Source organism: Dasypus novemcinctus, chromosome 6, assembly GCF_030445035.2.
Source record: "Dasypus novemcinctus isolate mDasNov1 chromosome 6, mDasNov1.1.hap2, whole genome shotgun sequence".
Taxonomy (NCBI): Eukaryota; Metazoa; Chordata; class Mammalia; order Cingulata; family Dasypodidae; genus Dasypus; species Dasypus novemcinctus.
Genome location: NC_080678.1, coordinates 45739199 through 45758591, shown reverse-complemented (window position 1 = coordinate 45758591; position 19393 = coordinate 45739199). Strand labels below are relative to the sequence as shown.

At 41.9% G+C, this 19393-nt stretch overlaps 1 pseudogene; it reads left to right on the top strand.

The window, feature by feature from the left end:
- The first annotated feature begins 2917 nt into the window (after positions 1-2917).
- Positions 2918-19393, top strand: part of LOC101432570 (cytochrome P450 2C19-like) — a 256387-nt pseudogene continuing 239911 nt past the window's right edge.

The following is a 19393-nucleotide window of genomic DNA, read 5'->3' as shown; positions in this document are numbered from 1 at the left end:
GAGTTATGGTCATGGCCGATGGGGTTAACTACCAGGTCAGATGGCCCCTCTTTGGAAATGGTGTTTATGTGTGATGAATCTGGACTCAGATGGGATCTTCCTTCATAAGACTTTCATGCTAATGTGCTGGAGGTGCAGTTAATGTTGGGGTTTAAGATATATTTAGGGGATTTGAATCTCTGGACTGACAATGTGATAGCCAGGTCCTAAGCCTCAACAGACTCCAGCACCTACAATCTGATCTATTGGACTTACCACACTCAGCTAAGATGGAGTTGAAGAAGGACAACCACCACACCATGGAGCCTAGAGTGATTACAACTGAAAGTGGGAGGATTGCATCCAGCATCCATGTGGAATCTGAGCCTCCTCTTGACATAGAGGTGCAATGGACACAACCAATCCAATGGCCACATAGAAAAGGTGGCATTGGATTGGGAAAAGTGGACATGGTGGCTGATGGGTATGGGGAAAGGCAGGAAGAGATGAGAGGTGGAGGCGTCTTTGGAACATGGAGCTGCCCTGGATGGTGCTTCAGAGGCAATCACCGGACATTGTAAATCCTCACAGGGCCCACTAGATGGAATGGAGGAGAGTATGGGCCATGATGTAGACCATTGACTATGAGGTGCAGAGGTGCCCAAAGATGTGCTTACCAAATCCAGTGGATGTGTCATGATGATGGGAATGAGTGTTGCTGGGGGGGGGAGAGGTGGGGTGGGGGGGGTGGGGTTGAATGGGACCTCACATATATATTTTTAATGTAATATTATTACAAAGTCAATTAAAAAAAAAAAAAAAAAAAAAGATTGTAATCAGGAAAAATCACATCCCAAATATGTTGTTGGGTTGAATGGATCACTGATCCAATCCAGGTAAGTTATTATTTCTTGCTTTTACTTTGGCTGGAGGGTTATTTTTTAAAAAAACTTTTGATTAAAATTACAAAGACAGAGGCATATTACTTATTTAGCATCCTGCTAAATTCCCTTGTGATAAAGGGCAGTGTGGCAGCATGGCTATGAAGAGGATTCTGATGGCATTACATTTGCTAAGGTTTTGCTCATTCAGAAGGTTGAGTCTTGCAGTGGCTCAAAGTTCAGACTTAATCTGAATCCCAGCTGTGCTATGTACCAGCCACATGTTTTTATCTTATATAAAACTGGAGCTTACAGGATCTTCTTCATAGGCTTTATGAGGATACCTGCTCCTCGTTTGTTTTTCTTTGCATCCCTTCCATCTTCTTTTATAATAGTAATACTGTAATTTTCCTTTGGTCCAAGTAAGTTCAAATAAGGCTGATCTCACTTCTCCACTGAAAGGAGAGGCAGTTGATCCAGTCCTGGTAATGAGAACCCTGGTCACTGTGATTGGCTCAGTGGTGGTCATGTGACCTGAAAAAGGCCAATCAGAATCTGTTTGGGAGGTTTTGCTGAGGCTATTGGGGGAACCCCAGTAAAGTTGTTACAGTGATAGGATGTAAGCATGGCACTGATGACATAATAACATGGGAAGAGTCTGGGAATGAAGCAACCAAGAGGAAAGTAAAGTTGAGAGAAAGACAGTGTCCTGTTGACAGTGTTGAGCCTCTGGATCCACTCCCTTTTCAGCCAAGATTTCCAGGTACATGAGCCTCTTTTTTTTTTTTTCTTCCTTCAAACTAAAAATTATTGATCTTGTTTGTTGTCATTTGCCACCAAAAATTCTTAAATATGGTTGCTTGGTAGATAAAATGGGATTACACATATAAAAAGCATAACAGTACCTGGAGGAGAGTAAGAGCTCAGTAAATAGTAGCTTTTACTATCAGTGGTTCTATCAGTGAAAGAGTCAAATTGTTTCGGATTCTGAACATCTAACAGAAACACAGGATACTTATCATCTAAAAACTTTGTGAGGGTAATTTAGAGAACTCTGAGTTTTGCGGAAACTAATTTTGGGAGGGCACAGTGTTGTTCCACAGATGGCTCACAGCAAAAAAAGAAAGTTAAAGCAGAACATAATTTGTAACTCTTAGACAATGTGATTTGTCTTTCCAGTGTGTTGAAGGAAAAAAGTCCATGGAGATATTTTAGAATGGAGAACTGAAGTTACCCAAAGTGTTTGCTTGTGGTCTTCAAATCAATTCAACAATGTAGGATGAGTAGAAAGGAGAGGACAAAAAATAGGAAAATACATAGTATTGTAGCAAAACATTTGGCTATTTGAACAAAGAACAAAACTAGAAGTCTGACGTTTTCTTATTCATACTTAGTGAGATATTATGCTGACAAAAACAGAATATCATTTCTGTCAAATTTATGATTGATTCATCAACATGGGTGGGATTTACTTTAATGACAAAAAACACATTATCTTACTATTTGGGTTATAAAAACGTTTTCCATTCAGACCCTTTTCTTCAGGTAATATTTCAATTTTTTATTTTAATTTTGAACATTATATTTTAAATTTTGACTGAAGTATATTTCCCTCTCTTGGGGAGGTTGTTTTGGGTGGTTTGCTTTTTCCCTGCAGAGGAAAAGCCAGGTAAGAATGACGAAGTATGAAGGATTGGTCTGCATTCTGGGGCTTATCTGTTCCGACCTCAAATCCTGCAATCACTTTTTGCCTGAGTTTGCAATCTAATCTAACAGGATCAGTTTACTTTTCCCTCTAAAACTCTTCACGTTCTTCAGCTGCTACTCCAAGGGAAACAGAGTCTAAGATCATTTTCATCATTGCCAGGCAATATGCAAATTGTTTGTTGTGCAAATGTCTCTGCTGACATTTCAGCATTTTCTGTGGCACCACCAATCTGTGCTGCCCTAAAGCTCTGAGTTCTGGGCGGGACGCCTGAGGGCAGCGAGGACACTGCCAGATCTGGCCGGCAGAGGGCGCACGCAGCTTCCTCAGCAGTCCGTGCCGCGCGCGGAACACGCACGGGGCGGTGCCTTGGGCACGAACCCGAGACTGCTTTACATTTACCGGGAGGAGCCGCTAAACCTCTTCAGAGTTACCAGATTGCCGTTAGAACGGTGAGTAACAGTTTGAACTTCGATCAGAAATTCAAATCTTACTGAAAAGAACTGGTTTTATTTTGGATACCTGCCTTTTAACAGATTAGATATTGGGGGAGGGCGAATTTTAAAAATGTGTTTTTCTTTGCTAAACAGTGAGACTAGCTAATTCCTATTGATGAATCTACAGATCTAGATTTGTGAGGGTACGTCTTGGCGTGATTACAGAGCCACTAAGTTATTATGGTGTAGTGATGAGGAGCTTAGACTGGTGTGAATCCTGGTCACATTTATTGTGTAATCTTACCACAGTTTCTTCCATTTTAAAGTATGGCTTGCTTAAATACTTAGATCTGTAGCAAAAAGCAGCTGGATCTTGGTGAATTATGGTGGATTATTATGAACTTAATCAAGTGGTCACTCCAATTTAGCTGCTGTCCCAGTTCTTTTTTTCTTTGCTGGAGCAAATCAAAACATTCCTTGACACCCCATGTGCAACTGTTGATGCTTTCTTTATTCTCTATTTGTGTTAGTAAAGTCCAGCCAAAGCAGTTTTCTTTCAGTTCACAGAACTAGAAATACAGCTTCACTGTCCTATCTCAGGATGTATAAGCCCTACAATATACGGTCACAGTTTTGCACCAGAGACTCTGATAATTTCTCCATTTCACGCGACATCATGCTGGTCCACTATGATAGGTAAGATACATGTGTACCGGTGGTTGGAAAATAAACCCTTTAAAAATTCAGGTCTGCCATCTTAATGAAATTTCTATGGTCCAGTGTCTAGGGCATGTTGATATATCCTTTCCAAAGTGAAGGACACCTTGTTGTATTTGTTTTGTCCCTCACCAAGCCTAGTGGACCTCTTTGGATTTAGGAGATAACGTGTCTCATTTAAGTCTGCTGCTCTGATTCATCTTCAAGTACACTTAAGGGTATCAATTTTGAGTGGAGTCCAGAACAAAAAAGAATTCTGCAATTAGTTCTGAGATGCAGACAGGCTGCTCTTTTCCTTGTGCCATAGGACACAGCAGATTTGATGGTCCTCAAAGTGTCTGTGACAGAGATGCTCTATAGAGCATGTGGCACGTGAATCACAGAGTAGACCTTTAGGATACTGAAGCAAAGCTATGCCATCCTCTGCAGATAGCTCTTCTCTTTTTGAGTGTCTGGTTTGCTCAGAACCCTAGTAAAGACTGAATGCTTGACCATAGGCCACCAATTTATATATAACCTGAGCCACTCTACATTAACTAGATATTATCTGGCCCATCGAGAAGTTGGGTATGCATAGCAGCACTCCATCATCAAATGTGTTATATATGATACTGGGCTCAAATAGGTCCTGAAGGAAGTCACATGATGAGATTCTCATGCCTCCTACTATATTGCCTCTTCTGTCTCAGCCTATAGCTATGTCCTCATGAACAGTTACATGTGACACATTGACTGAGGAAGAGAGTGTGTGGGACAGTTTATAGATGGTTCTGCGTGATATGCTGACACCACCCCAAAGTGGAAACTAACAGTCAATCAAAACCATTTAGGGATTGTTTGAAGGAGAATAGTTAAGGGAAATTCTCCCACTGAGAAGCAGTTCACATGGGTGTTCGTTTAGCCTGTAAGAGTTGCTGATCTACATTGATTCATGACTCCATGAACTGGAGGATGAAACTTGCTCCTGGCCTCTTTGGACTCCTCATGCCGGTGAACCCACAGGCAGAGAAGGGGCTTATTATGTTGGTGAGGATCATTGATCCTGTCTAGCGAGGGGAAATTGGGTTACTCTCACATAGCGAGGGTAAGGAGGAGAATGTATGGACTGCAGGAGTTCTACAGGGCTTCCTTTTAATATTCCCATATCCTGTTGACAAAGCTTAAAAGAAAACTGTTACAGCTCAAAACAGGAAAGACTTCTAATGGCATAGATCCTTCAGGAATGAAGGTCTGGGTCAAGGATCCATGGGGTACTGAGGTTTATTCCAGGGTAAAAGAGGCTATAGAATGGGTTGTGGAAGAAGGAAATTATAAATACGAACTACAACTACATAACCAGTCACAGAGATGGGACTGTAATATTTATTTTTTCTTTAATTTAATGTGAATATGTTTGTATATATTATATAATATAAGTTGTTTTTCTTTATTTTCCCCCTTCATTCTCCTATTAGTGAAGTCAAAATGTTTTCCTAGTAATTAAGCTTGTATCTTGGGACATTAAAAAGGAGAGTGACTCAACTAGAAAAGGAATGAACATTCCCCAAAGACAGATAAAGTGTCATAAGATATTTCATAACTTGTTTTAGGGAGAGAGTTTGGGTATTTTGGTTGTATGAGAGATAGTTGCATCATATTAGATGGACGAAAGATCATATTCGATAGAAGAAGGTAAATGTGGAGAAAAGAGGAGACTGTGATGCCAGTTTAATAAGGGTAGATACTGTGTTGGTTTCGTACTGGGTCAACTTGCCTAGGCTGGAATATATGTCCTTTATGATTCCACATTAGAGCTGGCCAAAAGAGATATTTGTGCAAGCTTTGGGAGGTGGGAGTGAAGCAGCAGCATTACAGGTCATCATGTTAGATACAGTGAGAGTCAGATGCAGATGCATTAGTTTGTTCTCCCTTGGTCTTACTTTCTTCTGTTTTGCCTCTACCTCTTTTTCCTTTCTGTCTGCTCTGCTGACCAACAGCAACCAGAAGACTACCTTCAGATGCGGAGGAATTAGTCTCCCTGAGAAGTCTTCCCCAACTCCATTTGTGATCCCATTCTTCCAGCTGAATGCCCATTGGTTTCCCAGACTTCCCTGTAATTTCTGACTTTTATTCTGTCCTGACCACTTCAGGAGGGCTGAGTTAATGCTTACAGGGAACAGAGTTTCTTTTTGAGGTGATTAAAATATTTGATAATGAATGGTGCTGATAATAACAACATTGTAAATGTAATTAATACCACTAAATTGTACACTTACAGGTGGTTAAAATGGAAAATTTTGTGTTTTATATATATATGTTACCACAAGAAAAATTTAAAAAATAAACACGTTTACCAGGGAAAATTATTTTTCATATCTCAGGCAAGATTTGAGTAGTACCCGAGACCCTTATCACTTGCTAGTCCCTGGGAAGTCTGAACCTGCCTGAGTACTTTAGGTAGGGCAGATAAGTCATTGAAAAATTTTGATTTGGGGGAGCAGGTGTAGCTCCGTGGTTTGAACACCTGCTTCCCATGTATGATGTCCAAGGTTCAATCTCTGGTACCTCCTAAAAAGTTTTTTTTTTCTTTAGTTTGTGTCTCTCTTCTGTAATGTGGCATGAACTACTTTAAATACCCTAATTATTTTAAACTTCTATAGGATTTTGATTCCAGTTCTGAAAGATGTACTATTTTCTTTGTTTTTGTTTTTTAGTAAGAGCCTCTTTTCCTTAAAATCAAACCATTCAACTATTGATGGATAAGATCTGGAAAAAGTATTGTAATATGGACATGTTGTTGTTGGAAAATTTACCATGCCTATACTTCTTTTAGTTTAATTTACTTTTGAATTTCATTAAAGTAATATGTAGTTATTCAAAAAGTCAGAAAATTATATGCCATATAAAGGAAAATAGCACCCTATTCCAATCTTGCCCACCACTGATTCTCATTCCCAAAGGCAAAAACTATTATCTCTCTTAACTGTTTCTTCTGTTACTTACCTCCACATTTCTATAACATGCTTCTAATACAATTTAATTTTTTAGCTTAGTTCTTAACTATTGCCTTCTACTATAAGACAAAGTGTTAACTGTCTTAAACCTGGTACATATTTTTTTCTCCCATCATACTAATCTAGTAGTATCTTTTTATTGTATCAGTTTTCAGCATTTATTTAGAAAATTTGGTGTTATTCACAGCTGAGCTTGTAATGTATTAGTGTTACATCTCTTTTCTTTTAGACCTCTTTTTTTTCCCTTATTTGTTGTTTTGATTTTTGCTTGCTTAATTTTCTTTGTACTTATTAGTAATCCATTCCCTGAAATTCTGAGAGAAGTATAAATCACCTTTTGACATTTTTCAATATATTAAAATGAAACTATCCAGTTTCTTTCATTTTCTTTTTTCCTGGAGGCCAGGGCAACATTATCACTTCTTTGGATCGGAGGCAATTTTGCCTTTGTGGGCACCTTCCTCCATTAAAAAATACAAAATTTACATTTTACAGCTGTATTAGTTTGAAGATTAATATAATTCAGGCTGGATTCATTATTATATATGCATTTTATTATATTCTTGCCTTCCTTCTCATTTAAAAAATATATATATATATTTTTAAAGATATTTAGATTACATAAAATGTTACATAAAAAAATAGGGGATCCCCATATACCCCACTCCCCAAACCTCCCACTTTTCCCACATTAACAACATCCTTCATTAGTGTGGTACATTCATTGCAATTGTACACATTTTGAGCATTGCCACACAGCATGGATTATAGTTTACATTGTAGTTTACACTCTCTCCCACTCCCTTCTGTAGGTTATGGCAGGATATATAATGTCCTATACCTGTCCTTGCAATGTCATTCAGAACGATTCTAAGTTCCAAAAATGCCCCCATATTTATTGCACTTCTTTTTCCCCTCTCCCTGCCTTCAGTAACTCCAGTGGCCACTCTCTCCAAAATGATATAATTTCTTCCTTTGCTAGAATCACAATAAGTCTATAGTAGAATACCAGTAAGTCTACTCTAGTTCATATTTTATTCCTCAGTCCTGAGGATTCTGGGATGGTGATGCCCACTACACCTCTAATTGAGAGGGGGCTGCAGTCCCATATGGCTAATGGATGGGACTCTCTTCCTTGCAGTTGTAGACTCTCTCTGTTCCTTGATATGGTGGTTGTCCATCCTCACCTCCTTGTTAGTTGTCCTGGGTGAGTCCAATAAACTGGAGAGTAGGTGTTGCAACTCCACTGAGGCTCAGAGCTCTGGTGGCACAAGGACAGCCCAGAGATTCAAGACTGTTGGATACACCTACCAACTCCAGTTTCAACTATAGGTTCAATAAAAGAGACAGAAGAGACATTTGTAGAGAAGTCATATCTGAGTCCAACTCTGTCATACTTGGGAGCACAAACTCCAAAGTAGGGTCCACTTGCAAGACACCAAACTCTCTGGAGCTATCTGCCATGACCATAGGACCTAAGTGTCTCTGTAGCCCTCAGGAGCCCTACTATTTGGGGTAGTGCCTACTTCAACTGTCTATGAGACTGCTTTGGCTGTCCTTGAGACGTGCATAAGTGTTACCTCTCTGATGACCTCCCAACTCATTTTGAAGTCTCTTAGCCATATAAACTCATTTGTCTTTATCATTTCCCCTTTCATTCAAGATCTTTTTCCATTTGCATTACCAGCCAGTGCTTGGTAGTAATCCCTCAGTGCTAGGGAGGCTCATGCCCAGGATTCATGTCCCATGCTAGGGGGAAGGTAATGCATTTACATGCTGAGTTTGGCTTAGAGAGTGGTCACCTTTGAGCAACATGGAAGCTCTCAGGAGGTAACTCATAGGTACCCTACAACACTAAGCTAAGTTGCAATTTCAAGAGCAAAAGGCTCATAAATATGGTCATCAATATCAAGGGCCCATCAATGGACCATCCTTCTTCACTCATCATTACCCTTGTACCTGGGGGATTGTTCCTTCTGATTTTAAAATAAAAGTGAAAACCGTGTTGTCGGTCCCTAAACATATCCTGGGCCCCAGACACTGTACCTGTGTGGTCTAGTAGATAAGTTGACCCACTGGTGGCATGTCACTCCTGGAACTGTCCTTTCTCTCGCTCCAGCCTGGACTGCTTATTCCCTAGGCCTCTGCGATCTTTCTTTACTTTCATCCCTACAATTCCATTTATTTCTCTCTATAGAATTTCTTGTTTGGGGGGGATCTAGTGTTTTCTTACTTCCTGTACCTGTCCTTCATTTTGATGGAGGGCAGCTTTCAAAAGGCTCCTGATGTAGGGTGTCTGAAAAGTAAATTTGAGTCCTTGCATGTTGGTCAAATGCTTCAGTCAGCCCTTATAATGGGTTGGTAGTTTAGCTGGATAAGGTTGGAAATAATTTACCACCTGACTTTTTTTTTTTTCAGTTAATGTATTCATCCTTATTTATTTAATGAATATTGTGTTTGAGGTCCTACACTACATATCAGGAATATAAAATTAAAAATACATTGCAATCAAGAACTTTGTTGGCTAGGAAGAAACAAGCAAGCCCCCAAAAAAGTAGAAGTTGTTTAAGGGTTAGCCATATGTTCTCCCATCCATGCCTAATTATGGCACTGCAGGTTGATGGATGTGAAATGGTTTCAGGCCATCTCTGTGAATCCTCTCTTCATAGTAACCATGTGCAGATAAGTACCTTTTTTTGTGTTGAGTAGTTCTCACTTTCTCCTAAAGTGGAATAAGAGCATAGAGAAGAAAATTGAACAAAAATGTAATCAGTGCCTGACTTTTGATAGTTTAAAAACATAACACATTGTGACTGTAAAGAATTCAAAACATGTAGATAAAAATAGAAGAAAATAAAGGTAACCTGAAAGCTGTCCCTCTAAAAACACCAGTATTCTGGGGCCTAGGGAGAAAGGAGGTCGGAGGGTCTCGCAGTTTGGTGTGTAGGCTTTGGCTTGTTCCCTTGTTTTCAGAGCCGCCTTGCTGCCTCCAAGGATGCCTGGTACCCTTAACTCTAAAACATCGCCCATACAGCATTTCTAGAAAGAAATCCTTTCTCTTTGTTCAGCTAGGAAGGGAATTAGGCTTTTGACCTTTCTATATTCAGATCTCCAGTTAATCTCCTACCATCAGAATTCCTGATGCTTCTAGTTCAGAGGTTTGAGGGAGCAATAGCATGAATCAGCTTTCTTATACTTCAGCCACTGTTAGTTTTGGTTTGGATGATTTCATGTTTGCTGAAAATGACTACTCATATGTCTTCTCTCTTGCTTCCAAAACTTTAATGCACTTGTTTCCTTGCCACTTGTATTTCTCCTTGCACTTTGACCTTTTAAATTAATCCTTTGTGTTCATTTTAGTGCAGTTATAGAGGAGAACTGAGCTAAGTATTGATGTTCATTTTTTGGTGATTAGTAAGCACAATATCCTAAAATTCTTACACACATTTTATGCACACTTTAAGTTTAATCTAGTGTCCTAGAACCATTAAACCAAAGCAACTAAATGTTTTGTGTGTGTGATGAAGATGAAAGAGCATCACTAGACTCAGATGCTTATCTGAGCCTTAATTTTATGCAATTGCTATATTTCTTAAATCCCAAATTTAATCTTCCCAACTCCTTTCCCCCTCAGATTTTATAATTAGCTTAAGTTTTGCGATCTATTCTTTCTCTTTCACACATTCAAATTAAATCTATGTCAAAGCAAATTCCTTTCCACACTGACTTGTGTGGAACTTAAAAATAATTTTTCAAAAATACAGGAGGACCTCTATCTTTTCTTTGTGAAACATGCTGGTGTCCCCCCTACATCTGTTAGGAACAATTTATCCTTAAAAACTAAGAATTTTAAAATAAATTATAATTTATTGTATCTCTGAAAGTTTAAGGGTAATAAAAATAATCCATAATTATTTCCATTTTTATTACCTTACTTCTTCCTGACATTCCTTAAATATGCTCTTACATAATTCCTTGTCTGTAGTCTGAAAAATGTTAAGTGCCAGTTTTATTCAAATAGTTGCTTGTTTATTTCAGACTTTTTTGAATGCAAGGGACAGAAATTCATATCAAACTAACTGCAACCTCAAAGATAATTTATTTTTTGAATACTGGAAATTTCAAGAGATTATTCAGCTCTGACTACAACTGGATAAAGGGATGGGGGTGTTTAATGATATTTTCAGTGTTCTAGTGTTCTCTACCTGTGTGTGTATTATCATAAACTTTTTGTTTAATAAAAATTTTAATCTTGCTTTTGACAATAGTATTTAAAGAAATATCTGAAAGGGCTACCATTTAAGGTAGTTTCCACAGGAGGCTAAATCATTTACTGGAAAAAAAAGGAATATTTTTTAAATTTTGGGGGAGGGGGTTATTTCTTTTGATACTGTGAATTAGAACCGCAGAAGGAAATCATTTGCATAGTTTTATAACCATAGAACTTTCACTGGTCCTAAGCTCATATCACCCATATTTTTTGTGGATACCTGTAATTTTGTTCTGTTTAGTATCTGAAATCTCTTTTATGTTTTGAGTCTCCACAATCTTATTAGTCACAACAGGATGTAGAGAGGGCCTTACCCCACAGGAGATGAAATATCCAAATGGTTGCTTTCCTGGACAACCTAGTAGCTAGAGAATGGTCAAGTGAGTTACATTCCATTGATCAGATTCAGACATTGAAGTAGAAACCAGTGACTTGAAAATGTTAGCTAGCACTAATAGCCTTCGATTGTTTCTAGTAGGAGCAGGGATTGGTGTGTTATCCAGTTCTTTTAACGCTAGAGGTCACTGTGACACAAGATGTAGCGTTGTTGGTAAGGATGAACTCAACTAGATGAGTTGTGCCTGCGGTTTTGTACATTGATCCTAGCTGAATCTTGAATCTGCTGGCATTAGCTAGAAGACAAGGCCTGTGAGAAGAGGATTAAGGCCATACTCCCCGGGAGTCAGAGATCCCTGCTTAAGATTCATCATAAAACAGGCCATTGGATTGTCACTTCCTCGGGGGCTGCCAGCCACAGGTACAGGTGCCTCTTCCCACCCTGCCAGCATGACTGTGGTCCAATCTACCGTCGCCACTCACCTGATTGATAACAGTGTTTTCTAGTGACTACCTCCTTCTACCCTTGTCCCTATCAACACTCTCCAAAACACAGTGATCCTGTTAAAGCATAGGTCAAATCATTTGTAATTCTCAGTGCAAACTCTTCAGTTCCTCCCCCATTTCTCTCAGATTAAAAGCCTTTATGGAGGCTCCAAAGCCCTACATGTTTTTGTTTTTTGTGTGTGTTTGTTTGTGGGGTTTTTTTGTTTTGTTTGTTTGTTGTTGTTTTTTTGTCCCAAACATTTGCTTTATTATATGATTGATCACTAGGAGAAACTAAGTGCATGAGAAAATTCTGGGCTAGAAGGGGACCACATTAGTGGAGTACCTCTGGTCCCCACCACCTTTTCAAGAAAAGAAATAGAGAAATAAATTAAGGGATAAATACTCACTACCATAAATACTCACTACCACACAGGATTTAAGATTGCAAGCTAGCCATTTTGCTCTACCTGTCCCCTAGCCTGTCAGGAAGGGAGGACAAGGAAGGCCAAGGGATGAGACAGCAGTTGGGAGTGCGAGGAGTCACTGCTGTGAAACTAGCTGGTGTCCAGATTAATGCAAGCATAGGACATCCATGGGGAAGAGAAAGCATGGGGTGCTTTCAGACAAAGGTGCTCCTAGGATAGAGAATGCTCAGGCCAGGTAGCCTACTGGGGTCTGGAAGAGCCCAGAGATCCTGCGCTCACCTCCCCACTCCCTGCCCTGAGGAAGCCCCTCCTTCTATCTGCTAGGGTAAGCAGAAAGGTGATGGCACAGATTCATAAGGAAGGGGACAGATGCCCCTCACACAGCAGCTTGACCAAGGAAAACCCAGCTCTGGGGATGAAGGATGGGCTGAGGGTTTATTGTAGAGGGACTTCACCCTCATCCTCACTTCTTCAGCCTCAGAGCAGCTGGCAGCCCCACCTGCTTATGGCCCAGGGACTTGGAGTCAGAGGCAGGCCCCCTCTTTTTGGTGTTTTTGGAGGAGAAAGAGAAAAGGAGAGTCAAAGCAGCAGTGGCCCTGGGGAGGCCTGACAGGGAACTCCTCCACCCCACCCTGACAGTGTTCCAGGCCTGAGCCACCCTCCTGGAAAACTCCATAGATCCAGTCTCCACTGTCCTATGAGGCAGGGAGGAAAGGTGGTCTCTGGTCACCATCCTCCAATCAGAGCATACCTGAAGGCTTCCTCTTTCTTCTCTATTGATCTTTCCCACTGCCCAGATTGCCTTGGAGTCTGCCAAGCACAGGTGATGGCAGCTGACTCCCTTGCTAGAGCAGGCTTGGAATAAAGAGCCTCTGTTTGTTCACATTTGAATTCTTTGTTTATTTCCACAGAATCATCTCCCCTCCACTACAAATACAGAGGGGAAGATGGAGAAGAGAAGGGGAGAAAAGTGCCCTGAGGGAAACACACCTGTCTGGGTTCTGTGGTTTTCCCCAGGTGGGGCAGAGTGGCTGGTCAGCAGCTCAGGCTAGCAGGCCCCTCCTCATGTCTCCACGTGGCTCCTGGCAGCCTTGGAAATGTGAAGCTCCTTGATTATTTGGAGAGCAATGATTTTGAAGACTGTAGAGGTCCCAGATATCTGATTAAATTGAACCCCACTGAGAGACCTCTGCCACAGTCTATACACCTCCACCCTACTGTACAAAGTCCCCTTGGCTGGTGTGCCACACACGCATAGCAGCACCTCTTTCCTATTGAGGTCACACTGGCCAGCACCTGCTGATCTCCCTTATCATTTCCTTGGCCTCCATGGATCTACTGATCTTCACCTTCCATTTAGAATGTAGTAAGCAAGGGTTGCCTTTCAAATTTTTTTCTTTTCTTTGCCACTGCCACCTTTGCCCGCTACTTGACATTTCAGTTTCTCCACTCAGACTTTGCTTCCAGATTCTTCCAGCTTCCTCTGGTGACCTGAAACACAGATTTCTGCCTCTTGACTTGAAGGTGAACTTGCTGGTGAAGCTCCCAGAGACCTTTCCTGGCACTGACTGTTGCAAGTGCAAAATCTACTGGTCATTCACCTCCTAATAAGAGATGCCCAGCATGGAAGAAGTTTCCTTTGGACATAACCTGGGGAGCAGAGACCCCAGAGACACATACCTCATAGTTACTGTCTGTGGGGACCAGCCCAGAGGCCTGGTGAGGCAGCACCAAGGCAATCTTGGATTCCTGCTACAAGTAGGGCAGAGCTGGGTTGACTGTGGTGGAAGCAGAAACCAGCCCCTATCATGGTTAGGCTGTGTTTACAGTTCTGGATGGAGGCCTGGCCAATACTGGCCCTCACAAAAGCAAGGCATCCCTGCTTTGATTTGTGCTGGTGAAGAGGTCTCTGCTTATGAAGGGAACAATGATGGCATTCTCTCTCTCCAGGCCTGCTGGGGGCTGCCTGGCACAATGGCTGTGCTGCTGCTCCTGGACTCCCTGATCCTTCTCAAACTGCTTTTTTTTTCTTTTCTTTTTACTACTCTGAGTGATTTTCAGTAAGAATTAGAACTGGGAATGCAGACTTGCTAAAACTCCACAGCTTAGTTTGGGGAGGCACTAAGCTGTACTGTTTGGGATGAAGGAAGACTGCTGCTGTTAGATCAGCTCAAGGGTGGGACTTCAGGGTGAAGGTGCAGCCCTCCAGCTTGGATCTCTTATAGCCTAAGAACAGATAGGTGGCCATCACTTCATCATGCTTCTGGTCCTTCTGAGAGTCCTGGATCTTTTCCTACGTGTAACCCATAAAGACCATCAACTCATTCTACCAGGGATTCTTATAATCAGGGAGTGGCTCCATCTTTGTCATCTTTATGACCCACATTTATCCATGGATCTTTCATAGTTTGCTTGGAAGTGCATCTCTTGCTGGGATTTAAAATGAGACATATAGAAGGGCATATGGAATTCTACATTCAGTACCCACTCCACAGCTCCTTGATCTTCTGTGCACAGAGCAGCAGGAATCTACTAACCAGTATGTAGAGGATGACTCCCAGGTCCTATACACCCACCATGTGTCCATGGTACTCTTGGCCCCAGAAGATTCCAGTCTTTTGTCAAAGGTGAATTTGTTGCTGGAGCCAAATCTGCAGTCTTGGTGTTCTTGTCCATTCTCAAGTGTAGGTTTTCAGTCTTTAAGTCCCTGTGAAAAATAGTCGGTGACAGTGATGTGGGTTGTGGGTGGGAGGTGGTTCGTCTCTTTGTAGATAACCTAAGCTGTATGTGTCCTGACCTGTGGGTGTGGGACAGTAAGAGGCTGCAGCCCTGCCCTTGGTGACCATGGCAATGACTCCAGTCCTGGAGAAATAGTTTAGCAATACAAACTCTATAAACTTTAAATATTCATGGAAAATGCAAACCAAATGTGCTAAAAACTAACCAAGAATGTATGAAGTCCATGCTAAAAGCTTACCTAGGATGTGGAAGATATATGCTAATTCAAGCCTATTGAGCACTGAAACAAAGAGCAATTGGCCCTTCCTCTGTATAAAAAGAACTCAAAAATCTTGTTTGAAACAGAAAGCTCCGGAGTCTGGCCGGCCATCAATAAATCATTTTTTCCCTCTCAAAATCATTCCTGAGTCCTGGCCTTTCTATATGCAAATAATTGAGCCTCTCTCAACTTCTACAACAACAGGCCAGAATCCCTCTGGTGGAATTTGCCTCGGGCCACTTTCTGTCCTACTACTGTGAGCTGCTAGGTGGTCAAACACCTCTCTTCCACTGCATACTCTGTGACAATGTAGAATGTTCTCAACCTCTATCACTCAAATATTTTGTTTGTTGGAATGATTCAAATCCTTCATGAGTGGGATAGTTTTTGGATGCTTGAGGAATTCCATTGAGCTTTGTTAGTGATCTTCGTGGTACCTCTTTTCCCGGCCAGGATGTACCAAACCAACTTTACCTTGACAAAGTTATGCTTGTTGATGGCCTTGAGGATCTGTTACATTCCACAGTGTGTCTACTTCTCATTGGACTTAAAGCTAGTCTTGGAGTTGGAACTGGGCCTTTTGTCCCATTTGGGTCATAGATAAATTAGTCCTATTAGAAGACCCTGATCCTGGAGAGATTGATTGGCAATCCATGAGGGTGGAGGGGGCTGCCTACAGGGCTGGCCACCAGGCTCTCAAAAATTTTTTCTAGTAATCACCTAGAAGGTCTGCACGATGAATGACCAGATAGAAACTGAGACTGAGAGCTGTACCCTTATAAGGCTGGAAATTCATAATACATTTTAAATTTTTGTGTAGAGATAGTGAGAAAGGAGCTGATTGGTTAAGATTATTTGCCATGGGATATGAATTTTTACTTAGTGTGGCAAAAATGTGCCAGTTGGCTGGATTCTCCCTGGACCCCAGATTTTTTAATCTCCTCCTCAACTCTTAGTCCCTGTGTTCACAAGTAAAATATGAAAGGGAGGGACCTTAGTGTGAATACAGCCATTGCCTTTAGAGCATGAAGAGGGGGAATGAAAGGCCTCTTCCAAACCCTACCCCTCTTCTAGCATTAGATATTGATGGTCTGGAAGTTGTTTCACTCCACCATAGCCATTATTGCCACTAAGTCCAATGTGTCGTGTTGTACTATAGAAAAAGACAATGCTTTGCTCTATACGATTGATGGGTCCAATGTATTTCTCATTATACTGAGTTTCCCAAGGAAAAACAGGTCAGTGCCATCACTGTAGACATGGTTTTATACCCAGAGTCCAAGTAGGTTTTTCTCGGAGGTGCCCTTGCCCACTATCAAGAAGCACTGTTGCCTGTAATTAGCCCTAAACATACTATTAAGGAGACTTTAGCATGGATATGATTACCAATCATAGAAGTGACTTTCCTGATGCCCAATACTGGCCTATCAAGGACAAAAAGAAAAGGGGCAGTCCCAATTTTCCTCTCTGAAAGTAGGCTCCCCAGGTGGTTGGATCTGTCCCTGAGTGGCAGGAGGACCCCTCCAGGATGAGCTTTATTGGACACAGCAATGTGGGGATCTGGATCCCCAAATAGTTGATTTCAGGCAAGACTTCAGCACATCTCCAGTTACTTCTGGACTCCGCTGATGGCTGGCACCTGATACTGTGGACCACCAGTTCCTCTGCAGAAGGGTTCATTCACAGGGGCAGTGGCAGAACCCCTCCCCCCCCCCAAAAGCTAGGGATTCAGCAAGTGTCCTAGACCCTCACCTCCACTGGGAGCCAGCCACCCATAAACAACCATGCTAGTGCACTGGGATCTACACAATAATCAACATTTCCCTGCTTTATCAGCTACAGGAATACAATTCATCATGATTCCAGGTTACCCAGACAAATTTAAAAAGGGAATTTCAGTTAACTTAAAGGGGGTGGGACTGCAAATCCAATTAGACATCACTGTGGGCACCATCAGACTTCCCCATGCTCCTGAAGTTATTATCCCTTATCCCAAATGGTTCTCTTTAATGAGAATGGATGTCATTTCAGGCTATTCATTCCACTGAAATAAGATTAAGACCTCAGCACCAGGCCTTGCAAAATGGGATCCAGATAATCTGCTACTGCCAGTTAAGATAGCCCACATATCCTGATATCACCTGGACTAAGGCTCTTAAGGCCTTCCTCTGGACATTCAAGATCTCCTAAAAACAGGGGTCATTGTCTCTACCATTTTTCCAACAGGCCAGTGTTGAAGGCAGACAAAAAATATTGAAAGTTGACTGTTGTGACCTCAATACTACAACCCCACCCATCAAAGCTTCTTTTTTTTTTATTTTTTATTTTTTTTAAGATTTATTTATTTATTTAATTTCCCCCCCTCCCCTGGTTGTCTGTTCTCTGTGTCTATTTGCTGCGTCTTGTTTCTTGGTCCGCTTCTGTTGTCGTCAGCGGCACAGGAAGTGTGGGCGGCGCCATTCCTGGGCAGGCTGCTCTTTCTTTTCACGCTGGACGGCTTTCCTCACGGGCTCACTCCTTGCGCGTGGGGCTCCCCCACACGGGGGACACCCTTGCGTGGCGCGGCACTCCTTGCGTGCATCAGCGCTGCGCATGGCCAGCTCCACACGGGTCAAGGAGGCCCGGGGTTTGAACCGCGGACCTCCCATATGGTAGACGGACGCCCTAACCACTGGGCCAAAGTCCGTTTCCCCACCCATCAAAGCTTCTATCCCTAATGTTTCTGAATGATGGGTGATATCCAACATGCCTCTTGGAAATATTTTGCTGCAAATCTGGCCAACATGTTTTACTCAGTCCCTATCTCTCTCTCTCTCTCTTTTTTTTAAAGATTTACTTATTTATTTCTCTCCCCTTCCCTCCCTCCCCCCCGTCCCAGTTGTCTGTTCTCTGTATCTATTTGTTGCGTGTTCTTCTTTGTCTGCTTCTGTTGTCAGTGGCATGGGAATCTGTGTTTCTTCTTGTTGTGTCAGCTCTCCATGTGTGCGGCGCCATTCCTGGGCAGGCTGAACTTTCTTTCGCACTGGGAGGCTCTCCGTACAGGGCGCACTCCTTGCATGTGGGGCTCTCCTACACGGGGACACGCCTGCATGGCACGGCACTCCTTACACGCATCAGCACTGTGCGTGGGCCAGCTCCACCTGGGTCAAGGAGGCCCGGGGTTTGAACCCCTAACCTCCCATGTGGTAGATGGATGCCCTAACCGCTAGGCCAAGTCTGCTTCCCTCAGTCCCCATCTCTTGAGACCTATGAACTTTAATTTCCTTTCACCCTTGGAAGGGACCCAAATAACTTTTAATCCCCCTCTCTATGGAATATCTAAATAGTTCAGTGGTGGCACATAATTAACATTCCATAAGTGCAGTCTTGATACAGTTTTGAGGGCATGGATAAAATTTCTCAATTCCCCCTTGTGAGCAGTTAAGCCTGTTCCCCTACCACCTCCTTCATTGGGTTCTAACACTCCTGGGTTTCAAGACACAACTCAAACACCAGAAGACCCAGATATGTAGTGCTTCTCTCCAAAGCTTGCAAAGTTATTCAAAATAACCAATCCTCAAAAAGCCCTTGAAACCTAAATCCACCCTGCTTGCCATATGTAACTGCCTCCTACAGTTCCAAGTAGCTGTTGCCTTTTTCCTGAGTATATCCACCCTTTGTGGCCTTGCATGGCAGCTTTCTCTTATTGAGGGCTGTAACAAAGAATTCTGCCATTCATCTATTTCAGTGTCTTTATGTTGTGTCACACCATCCAAAGAAACTATAATCACACCTAATATATAATTCTAAAGCAATTGGTGCTGTGAACAGAATGGTGTGGCCATAACCACTGATTCTTGGATCATTCATGGTGGGACTGCTCTTGTGTTACTAATTCATTCCAATCCATTGTGAAAGTGGCTTGATATGGAGGGATGGAATTGCTACCTGTCAGAGAGCTTGTGCTTTAGCTGGTGTTGCTTGCTGCTGTGTCATCCAATTGTTGCCATGTACCTCCTTTCCCAGATTTCCTCAGCATCAAAATTCCTAAAGTGAGCAGTGCTAATTGGTTTCCCATGTTTCTGCCCACACTAAGACCACCAAGTCAGAAGATCTCTTTAATGATAATAAATTGCCTCAAATTTCTACTACTCAACCTTCCACAGTGCCCTTGTCTTTGGTAG